The sequence below is a fragment of the Strongylocentrotus purpuratus genome, unplaced genomic scaffold (assembly GCF_000002235.5).
Source record: "Strongylocentrotus purpuratus isolate Spur 01 unplaced genomic scaffold, Spur_5.0 spur5_scaffold_1, whole genome shotgun sequence".
NCBI lineage: Eukaryota > Metazoa > Echinodermata > Echinoidea > Camarodonta > Strongylocentrotidae > Strongylocentrotus > Strongylocentrotus purpuratus.
The window spans coordinates 47738598-47750980 of NW_022145594.1; positions in this window are offsets into that span (position 1 = coordinate 47738598).

Here is a 12383-nt window from a genome sequence, read left to right on the forward strand (position 1 = left end):
CCTGGAAATGAAGCTCCTGGTGAACTGATATACATGAACTTGGAGGTACCAGAAAACATAATTGGGGGAGACCAGGTTTACACAGATCTGTCGTTTACGAAGGGCAGTGATCAGGAAGGTCCCAGTCCCAAGTATGAAGCTCCCATGAAGCCGCCCGTTGGTCGCAAGCCTAAGTCTGGAAGGCTTGGATATCCAGACAGAATCGACCTCTCACTCTTGACCCAACATGACCCCATATATAATGAATGTGACTGATTATAATAATGATTATTGAAGGAGAATTAGGAGGACGATCGCAAAGACTTTCGAGGAATCAGCCGAAGGCACTCTCCGATACCTTGTCAGTCTGCGAACATTACAACCATGTATTACGCAATCCTAACACGATTCCCATGAGATATATGTATAATAAGGTATTGAAATTGCCTTTGAGCTGGTTTACCGACAGTCTAACAGATTATGTTTTCCAGAAATTATAGCCGGAACCGTTACAAAAAGCTCTATCGCGGGATAATTTCCCCGGAGAGTCCGGATACAATAAGAATGTCTAAAATGGCTTTGATTTCATATAAGGTTTCCCGAGAGGAACATGCTTAAAGCTAATCTTGAGCTCTGGTATTTGCATCGTATGTCAAGAAAACATGGCTACAAAATGTTGTTAATCCTTCAGCAGATTGATTGTATGAACCAGTAAAATAGCATCAACCTCTAAAAATAATTCTGATAATCATCTTCGATGAAATCCACATCTCTCAATTGCACATAGTGACCTGTGTTAAGCACAGGATGTCGGGCCTGCTTACCTTGATTTCCTTATCTTTCTATGCTCATAACTTGGCCCCATACATTTTCTACCAAAATCGTTTGACACATGTTATTTATTTTTAATCTAAAACATTCAGTGTAAGTTCTGTTGGATTCCGTGTGAATATATTGTGTATTATTACAAGAACTCAAGCTTATCTTTAAGTTCGTATCATTATATGATTGATATGACTTTCGACCGAGTTAAACTTAATTTGTCCAGAAACAGAGCCAGGTAAGAAAGGAAATGATCTACTTAAAATATAACATCTTCCTCCTCGTTTCGAACTCGTAATAACAAGAAATTGAGGTTCTTTAGAAAGACTGAATGATAATATATTCTATCATGTGGACTATGAAAATGCTTTTGTTTGTTGATATATTGCCTATCTAAACATGTGTACAGATATGCAAAGCATGGAAAAGAACGTTAGGAGGTACACTAAATATACGTACTACATCGATGAGTCCACATTGAGAAAAGTGGTGGCCTGTCACTTTTGAATCGACAAGTTCTCTAGTCCATTTGTAATTTTCATGATATTAGTCCTTCGGCGTCTTCTGATATCCCCATCCCCTCTGACCATCCTAGATCCTGTTGCATAATTTTTTTTTTTCATCAAAGAGTTGTTATTTTAACGCCACAATAGTTGACTTGATATAATATTTGGAGTGCAGTGTATATGTAGATCATGTATTTGCATAAAACATGGCTCAATTGACTTATAACATATTTGTAGGTAAGTTTTACAACAGTCTTTTTCATCAGTTCTTTGTAGTCGCAAATTTGTTGTTTAATGCTATAGGATTTGTGCACTATGTGAGCAGGAAGGGAGGTCAAAGAAAATAAATATTTAAACAGATATTGATGTGTTAATTGTGACCACGCACAGGCATGTATAAAGCACAATATGCTCCTCTTAAAGTACATGTGTATAATGCAATACGTACATGTTTGTAGCTTGTGAAAAATATGATGCATGGAAGCTACATTTTTAGGAATGATTAGCTATTGTTAAAAGTAGATTGTTCGAATTTGTTAACATTACAAATTGTCGAATTGTTTCTACAGTATTAATAGAAAACGCGATAGTTTATGTAAGCCTAAACTTTGTTTCATTTGTAACCTGATTATCATATAGGAAGGTAATTGTTTTAATGTTTGCACATAGTATGCGCAACGTAATTTCATATCATATATTTATGTAAAGATTTTTATTTATAGAATATGTGATTTTGCCACGGCACCTTTGCAATAAATTGAACAAAACGTCAATTTCCTTGTTTTGCCTTCGATTTATGTGTTTCCTGGCCTTTCAACCCATATGGGGTGTATGGGGGAAGACAGTGGGAGGGTGATGTGAGGGGTAGCCGCGAGTGTGGGTAGGGTGGAGTAGGCCTCACGGGTGTGGGTTAGTTTAGGATGGGTGAGGGTGTAGTGAGTGGGAGTGGAGTGGAAGTAGGAGTGTGGGTTAAAAGGGTGGGGTAAGTGGTAGATGCATGGGTATGGGAGGAGTAGAGAGGCGTGGGTTAGTTTGGGATGGGGGTAGGGTGGGGAGTGTTAGGCAAGTACGTTGGTAGGAGTAGGTGAATGTGGGATAAGTTGGGATAAATGAGGGTGGGGAAAGTGGTAGGTGCATGGGTGAGAAGTAGAGAGGTGTGGGTTAGTTTTGGATTGAGGTTGTGTGAGGGTGAGTGGTAGACAAGTACGTTGGTAAGAGTGATTCTGGTTTAAGTTGGGATAAGTGAGGTTGGGGGTGATGGGTGGATTAAGAAGGCGCGTGTGCGTATGAGGTTTAAGGGTATGGGAAAGGGTGTTGGGCATTCATGAATGTAGCAACATAACCATGGGTGTGAGTTATGTGTGTGAAATATGGCCGAGGGAGGGGGCCGGTGAATGCTGATGGGTGAGAATGAGGTACTGTGGGAGATATTGTGAGAGAGGGAAATGGATTGGTGTGAGTGTGCTCTGAGTCTGTTTTGGGGTTGATTAAGATCTCCCTCCCCTTACTCTCTCTTCTCCCCTCTCTCTCTCTCTCTCTCTCTCTCTCTCTCTCTCTGTCTTTTTCTCTCTATACTTCATATATCCTCTTCATCCTCTGAGACGAAATAAATAAATAAATAAATAAATCAAGGAGGTAAAAGTCAAATGAAGTATAATTCGTATAATTAATCTGCAGTATAAATTAAAATGTTGTTCGCCTAAATTGATAATTCGTAATGTGAAACATAACATAAGAATGCATCTCAACGCTGTTTGTTTTAACGTTCCTCAACATGTGAATGTTTATTCTCGACGCCAGACCAAAACAAAATATCCCGGTATTCCTAATTTCACATTTGATCTATTTAAAAAACCATTATTTTACAGTCTCAATCAAGATGTTGGTAAACTTGACTTAATTTAAGATTCTTCCCTTAAGTACCTTATAACATCTAATCCGTTGCTTCCTAAAGTTTTGTGAAGCAAAGGGTGATCCCTCAGATGTAAATGTTTACTCTAAAAAAGCGGAAGTCGAAAAAAAAATCTTCCGGTATTCATAATCTCACATGTCAACTAAATATATACACTCATTCTTTTAAGTCACAATCGAAATTGTGGTAAACTTTATTTGATTACAGATTCTTTCCCAAAGTAGCCTTATAACTTCCCGTAATTTTGTAAAGCAAAGGGTGATCCCTGAGATATAAATGTCTGCTCCCGACGCCAGTCGATAACAAATCTTCTGGTAGTCCTTATTTCAAATTAAAACTATAATATAGACACACATTCTTTTTGCGAGGCACATGTTCAATATAAATGCAAGAGCCCGGGCCCAAAGCTTCCCCACCCTTTAAATGTTAACTAAAAAAACTTCCGGTATTCGTATCTCACATTTGAACTATTAATATATAGACACTCATTATTTTACAGTCACAATCAAAATTATGGTAACCTTGACTTGATTTAAGACTTTTCCTCAAGTAGCCTATAACATTTTATACGTTACTTCCCCTAATTTCGTAAAGCAAAGGGTGATCCCTTAGATATAATATTATAAATGTCTACTCCCGACGCCATTCGATACGAAAATCTTCCGGTATTCGTAATCTCACATTTCAACTAGATCCCTCAGATATAAATGTTTACTCCAGACGCCACTTGATACAAAGTCTTCTGGTAGTCCTTATTTCACATTAAAACTATAATATAGACACCCATTCTTTTTCCGAGGCACATGTTCAACATGAATGCAAGAGCCCGAGCCCCAAAGCTTCACTACCCCTCCCCCATAATAATTATAAGAATAACAAATTACTCTTTAACAACCACTTCCACTTCCGTCTCTTTAGCTAGTGCACCACTCTCAAATGTTCTGGTAATTAGAAAGGTCCAATGCAGTGGGAACGGGCCACTCGCTGCATCCTCTGTCACAGCATGTGTTATCAGCTAACTTCTGATGATGAGGATGATGATGATGATGATGACGATGTTCAGTGCGTCGCGGTACCATGTCGTAAGGATGATCGCGCGGAGAATTAGTGGAACCCGATGGGTGGTATGAATCATCAGTGAATCTTCCATCTGGGGGTGATGATGTTGTCATGGAAACCAATATCTTCAGATCATTACCCGGATCGACATCAACCCACGGCCCACCGGTATGAGAAAACTTCGTCACATCAAAGTACTCGTGATTGATCGGAGACCGAGAAGCATCGTAGTCGTGGTCGTGTGGGTGGTCGTGTATCAAGGCGTTCGTTTCGATTGTCATGGACGGATGATGTGTGGAGCTGAGGGGAGCGTTGATGTACATGTCCTGGTAAATTAGGTCGCTTGGAATCTCGTCATTACCGCGCTCATTGCAGTCACTCCGATTCGACTCTGTTTCAACTCTCTTCGATGATTGCTTGAAAAATTTCTTTCTCATCCGACTCTGCCGACGATGTCGACGCTGGCATCGGGATATTACGAACGCACAGCAAATCAGGATGATGAGTATTGAAAGTATGATTGTTATCACCTTATAAGGAAAGATGGTTGTTGTATTGTCCTGGAGTTGAGTGGGATCTAGCGTGCATTGGTTGCCATCCTGCATGCCCTGGGGAGATGATGCTGATTGGTCTGTTGTTTGGGTTGAAAGGTCAGCGAGACTCCTCTCAACTATGTCCTCGGTAACATTTGTTGCTATAATATATAGATAAGTACAAAATGATTTTTATTGGTCCAGATTATCTTCCTGAATACAATACTAATTATGGGCATGATGGGGGAATCCCCGTTCCTCGGTATAGTGGTGCACATGTGCATACAACGTACAGAAGTGCAGAACAAAAGATACAATACAATACAATTTCCTTAAGAAAATTAATAATTAAATTAAAATTAAGTTTTACTCATCCCTATTGCCATGCTCGTATAAACAGTAATGAAAGATTAAAGGAAATACAAGTTTCAAATTGGTATTCATTGGATATATTAAATAGCATGTAAAATAACAGGATTAGTATACTCCTTAATTTTGATATTATAAAAACCACTCACTAAATTCATCTGTTGCTAGATTTGTTTCGGTTGTCCAGCGCTTGACTGAAACAAACCAATCAAACAACAATATTCAATGAAACAATTAGATAATCAGTAGGCATTGGACAAAAATTGGAAAATTAATTAAGTTGGGGATGTGATATTAGATGCAATTGGTAAAATAGGCCATGACGTTAATAAATTTCACATTAAAATAAGTAAACTGATTGCTCGACTGAAAAGAAATCGTGACATATAGATAACATGACACTTTAGATCCAAAACATTTTAGACTTTCCATCACGATGAGTGTTTTTATCTTCAAACCTTCTCGAATTTGCTTGCTCGCTAATTCATCTCTTTGCAGTTTAACGCCTGCTTCATTTAGGCTTACTCGATTTCTGATTATAAAAAGCCAGTTACCATAGATGATAGAAATAATTCAATCAATAGGTAAGGGGCGCAGTAGGTCTAGGTCTCTTTGCAATGGCTTATACATTCTTGTCAAACTAGGTTCTGTGTGAAAGTACCCCTCTTTTCGACGACGCCCCCCCCCCCCTCTCAGTTTGTGAACAAAGTTCCATGGCGCCTGGATCAATGTTTGCATATAAAACGTTGGCAAATAGTTTTGAAAATCACCTGAAGGGCAATTTCAATACCCTAAATAGAATTATGTTCGGATGAAGTATACGTCAGTGTTTGTTTGTCCGTTTCACCTGACTGCTAAAACAACATTATGTATGCTGTTAATAAGCAACCAGTGGACCGATGGCTTTATGTCACCTCCGAGGGACTTGGCAATGAGGATTAATGCCATACCAAGAGGCACTTTTGACTAATTAGTTTCGAACCCGGGGGCCGGGACGCGAATTTGCGATTCCCAAACCATTCAGCTATAGGAGACTTTATGAGCAACGTGATTGGTCGAGAGAAGAAATAAATATTACGTCATTTACTGCACGCTCGGGCTCGCTCACAGCTGACACAGACACACAAACACTCACAATGTTAGTCTGCAAGCACAGACTCTAATTTGGCACTTTACGAAAGATATCATGTCTGAGGGAAGTCTATCTACATGAAATGGCCTACTGTAGTCTCACGATTCAGACTCTGTATTTTGCACAGGTATGTGCCTGCAAACTACTCACATGCCTTAGAATTCTGCTACTGAAGGTGTGTATCAGTAACGCATAGAGAGAGATGGGTCAGTGAGACTCGAGGCGAGAAAAAAAAGTGACGGGAATGAGAACACTGACTCAGGACTGCACATATACGCTATGTTGTTAGGTACAATGCACTTCACACGCGAGCTAGCTACAGGCACATACAGGCCCACTGTTATCCATTGTTTATGTGCAGCCCATTCATGCAAACATCTTTCCAAAAGTCATAGACATGGATCTGATCATGGCGACTTTATAATAAAATAATTAAATACAGGGTCTAAATATCTACTTAGTCTACATGCAGATTTGGAAAATCATTTTGAAGATTTGATGGTTCACTCGGACTTGGCCCCAGACCACTGATCTCTACGGAAAAATCGTAGAGTTCAGTGCCCCAGACACATTCGCACCGCCATGATGAGATGGCTCGCGTCGATGTGGGCGTGTCTTTATAACTTTTTTAACCAATCACGTTGCTCAAAATGTTTCCCATAGCTGAATGGTTTGGGAATCGCAAATTCGCGGCCGGGACGTCCCGGTTACGAGACCACTGCTCTAACACTGAGCAACCGGGTAATGTTCGCTCATGTCAAAAATGTAAATAGACAATCAAAGCTGTAGAATCGATTTTCAATTTGATTATTTATCGAAAATCTTTACAATCTTGTTATAAGTAATCCCCCTGCATGGTACTGACTTGCCTTCATAAACCTGTACATGCGTCCTGCCTCCACACAGCTGAAAATTGCCAAACTGATGTGTACCATCGCACGGTATACCACATAGGTTATCACATGCGCGTGTGTCTGCATGGGGCTGATCACATAAGAAACTTCCACATAGGCAAACCATTCCATGACGAAGCCCGGCGAATGCGCAGTTGGTCTTTGCGCATCTGTTTGTACAGGTAGTAATATCCATGTTTGAGTTGTTGTAGATTCCACAATCTGAGATTAAACAGCCAGAATGGTAGCAGCCGAGGTATGGAAACTCTGATAAATGAAGATATGAAGATAATAATAATCAAGATGAATATTCTCCTCCTTCTTCTTCCCCTTTTACTTCTTCTTCATCATCTTCATCCTTTTCTTCTTCTTCTTCTTCTTCTTCTTCTTCTCCTTCTTCTTTTTCTTCTTCTCCTTCTTCTTTTTCTTCTTCTTCTTCTTTTCTTCTTCTTCTTTTTCTTCTTCTTCTTCTTCTTTTTCTTCTTCTTCTTCTTCTTTTTCTTCTTCTTCTTCTTCTTCTTCTTCTTCTCCTTCTTTTCTTCTTCTTCTTCTTCTTCTTCTTCTTCTTCCTCTTCTTCTTCTTCTTCTTCTTCTTCTTCTTACTCTTCTTCTTCTTCTTCTTCTTCTTCTTCTTCTTCTTCTAGATAGCTTCTTCTACTTCTATTTCATCTTCTGCATCCTTTTCCCCTCTTCTTCTTCTTCTTCTTTCTATTCTCCTGCATGCTTTTGTAGCTCATAAATAGAATGGGAGATCCATGAAGCACAGCCGGGTAGAAAAGCCGAGGAAAAAAAAGTAATACTGAGCATATGAGTGAGAGTTTACACACAGCACGCCTATAGTGTCCCTTTATATAAAAGGGACACTACACGCCTACTACACCATACCCCCTCAACGGCCAAATATGAACCCCCTCTCCTCTTCGGTTATCTAAGAAAACATGTAAATATCATACATGTACAACCATCAACCCCTTATCCTCCCCGCCAAACCCTGACCACAATCATAATATTCATCATGACTAAAAAATAACACCACCCCAACTAAATTTATTTGAAATTAATCATTGGTATGATCGAATCTCGGTTTAAGAGAAAATGTAAACCTCATACATGTACAATCATCAACCCCATCCCCCCCCCCCCCCCCAAAAAAAAACCCTGCCCACAATCCCAATATTCATCAAGACTAAAAATTACACCACCCTAACTAAATTTGTTTGAAATTAATCATTGGTATAAATCTCGGTTATCTAAGAGAAAATGTAAATTTCATACATGTACGACCCTATCCTCCCCGCCACACCCTGCCCACAATCAAAATATTCATCACGACTAAAAAAATTACACCAACCTAACTGAATGTATTTGAAATTTAATAATCAATGGTATGAACATTGATCAATAGCATATTTCGTTATATTTTGTAATTATTTTTGAAATAAATCTTTATTCAGATACAACATCACCGCTAACATCATCATATTTATAACAAGCACTTCATATTTTAGTATGTGACTATATCATATACATTGCAACTAATTTGGCACAGACGATATATACAATTTCAGGACACTTTCTCACCTGGTGAAGATCGAGCGCCAAACTTATCATCATAGCAATCATCAGTCTCATTCCCCGATGCGAAAACATGGTTCGAACGCATGTGAAAAACAAGAATAACGACCAGTATAAATACTCTGGCCATCTTGTCTCAGGAGTTCTTCATAATTATTACTAGTGTTGCTTTTGACGTGCCTCTTATACGGAAAGTAAATATTCTTCAAAAATAGAATAGAAAGTAGAATTAAATGACAGCCTCTCATATTTTGTTTCCAATCCATTGTCATCGAGCAAGCTCGTATTATGAATAGGCACGTTGGATGTAAGTCTAGAAACAAAAAGTCCATTCAATGGTGTATCCAGGATTCTGGGGTGGAGAGGGGGAGGGGGGAGGGGGCAGAAGTCCGAACATTTTGTGACAAGGAACAACAACATCAAAAGGGGGAAGGGGAAGGGGAAAAAGAAGAAGAGGGAGAACAAAATGTGGATCCGATCCGCCGCAGTGACTGCACATTGATGAGATCCCTGCCAAGCATCTGAGTGAAACAAAGACGACTTATTTTTATCACGTATGGGTAATTTGTAAAATGTGAGAAACGACTGGGTCTATTGCAGTAAAAGATAACTTTTCTTTGAAATTTAAAAAATATTGCGATAGCATAATGGGAGCTGTTATTCTGTGAGTGAGCCTCTACAACCATCTAAAATCAATATCAATGAATTCAACATACACAAGATCTCTTCAGTGGCAGATCCATCATTCTCTGGCAGAGGGAGGGGGGGGGGGGGGTACAAGTCCAAAAGTTCCTTAACAATTAAGCAATATAGATATGGCCTATTATGATGGTAATACCAAAGTCGTCAGGCTTTGGGTGTGCGGTTTCGGCTCAAACATTCTCTGACAAAGTAATAAGGGGTCACAAGCTGTCTTCTTCCTAGTCATTTTCGGTCTTCTTTTACTTTTTTTTTTTTTGGGGGGGGGGGGGGGATTGGGAGCACTTTTCCTGTGCCCTCTGGATCCGCCATTGCTGATCAAGCCTCAAACCTTATTGTAGATGGGCCCCGTGTGGAAAGTAAAATAATTTGAAAGCTTGATTGGTTTTCACGTAATGCGATTCAAGGCACAACCTATCAAAATACAAGCAAACCGAACATGATTAATAGGCAACTTCAAGGAAGCCTCCTGTACACCATAAACCTAAGAAACATTCTGGGAAGGAAGATTTTTTTTCTCCCCCTTATTCTTTTTATTCTTTCTTATTTATGAGTGATTAAGTGGATTGGTTTCATATCATAATTGCTAGGAAACCATTTTAAGAGTTGTAAAAAGACACGCCTCTCATAAATCGGACGGGTATTCGTTTTTATATCAACTTTCACTCAGCAAGTAAACAAAGGCCTAAACAATATGAGCACAATTATAACAAAAACGGAGCGTTTGTCTCCAGTGGGGGGGGGGGGGGGGGGTCGAGGGGCATACTAAGTTTATAAGGGCGGGCGGGGACCACTTTATTCATCGTTTTGGGGGCTTGAATGGGATAGGACCGTTGTTCAATTTCTTGATTCTTCTTGATATAGAAAATGCTAATTCGTTATTTCGTGTCTCCCTATGTATAGTTATGCTAATTAATATCATATTTTTCTTTTCCCTTCTTTGATTGTGAAAAGTATTAAGATAAATATAATTTATTATCATCTCTGTATTAAATCACTGAAGAGGCATGTGGTAATTACGTAGATTTTTAAAATATATTTTTGTTTTTTGTAATTTTGACATTTGCACACAATCATCTTTGTTACACTATAATTTTGATTTTTGTTTTCGCTTTTTTTAACAAGTGGTAACTTTGAGATTTATCAATTTGAAACCGATTGTCACTCATCCACACGTATATAGATAAAACACATTAACGATTAAAAACAAAATATTAGTGGTTGTAGAGTTTTTTCTTCTTCTATTCTTCTATTTATTCTATTATTTATTTATTTATTCATCTATTTATGTATTCATTTTTTTGTGTGTGTGTGTGTGGGGGGGGGGGGGAGGGCTCAAGCCGACATTTCTTTAAGCCCCCCCCCCCCTACAAAAAAAAAAAAATCAAATCGCCTGGCACGTGTAGAAAGGAATGCAAGAACACCAAGCCCTCCCCCCCAAACCAACCCCACCATTATTCTTCTAAAAACTTCTTATGCCCCCACCTCTCCCTCTCTCTTCCCCCTCCAATAGCAGTTATAGTGATTTTATGTGAGGGGAGGAGAGGGGGGGGGGGGGTGCTCAAGGCCCCATATTTCTTCTAGCCCCAAATTTATTTTCACGGGACACATTATAGAAAATTAACGTAACTCCCAAAGCCCCCCTCCCCCCCCCACATATCTAGAAGCGCTCATGCCCCTCCCCTTTTATTGAAGAGATTGATTCCAAAAGGAGCTAAATCCATATTTTATAAAAATGGATTTATTTGTCTTAAAATAATGATTTCCTACATGGGGACAAAATGCACTATATCACATTCGAAAATTTTACCAGGAAGTATAAATAAAAATTAGGTACAATATCATGTTTCATTCCAAAAGGAGCTAAATCCAAATCGGTTTCATTCCAAAAGGAGCTAAATCCACTTTGAGTAAATGACCTTTTTTATTTCTCCATTTTCCCTTTAGCAATGTCATTGTTATACATGTTAAAGGTGTCGCCCTTGACCAATAATATCTGATAAGAAAACAAATCTACCAGTTATTTCTTATTTTTACTAAATTTTTAGATTTTGTGGATTTAGCTCCTTTTGGAATGAAAATGTGATATGTTGTTTACTTTCTTTTTAAAAGGTTTTTTTAGTTGTGATTTCACTATTATTTAAAAGGAAAGGTTTGCTACTAACTTTGAATACATTTCAGTGACTTTATTGAGAAAATATGAAATTTTCCAGGTACAATATCATGTTTCATTCCAAAAGGAGCTAAATCCACGAAAACAAAAAAATTAAAAATTTAGTAAAAATCAGGAAACACTGGTAGATTTTTTCTTATCATATATTATTGGTCCAGGATGACACCTTTAAAATATATAACAACATTAAGGTCCATGGCTTATGGGAAAGTGGAGAAATAAAAAAGGCGATTTACTCAGAAGTACCCAAAGTGGATTTAGCTCCTTTTGCAATGAAACTCTTCGTTTGTCTCTCGACCTACCCCCCCTCTCTCTCTCTCTCTCTCTCTCTTTCATTAGCTTACCAAGTTTTGTTTTGTTTTGTAGCATTCTTTATTGCATTTATTCAGTACAAAATATAAACATGAATCATACATCTTCATTGATTTACAAAACATATCAACATGCAAAAAGTAACATGTCAAAAGTTCCTCTCTTTTTTACGATTACTCGGCACTTGTTTTAATATGCCTATATATTCCGATCACCCCATTCCGGGGGCGTTATTTTCTTCTGCGGCACGGATTGGGGCTTTTTTGAAAAAGGGGTCTTGATTTAACCCTCACCCTAAAAATTTCCCATAGGCTCAACACGCACCTAACCCCAATCTGTGCCGCCGAAACAAAATAACGCTTCCGGGGGGGGGGGGGCGGGCGGGGGGGGGGGGGGGTGCCGTTCAAGCTTCCCCTGCC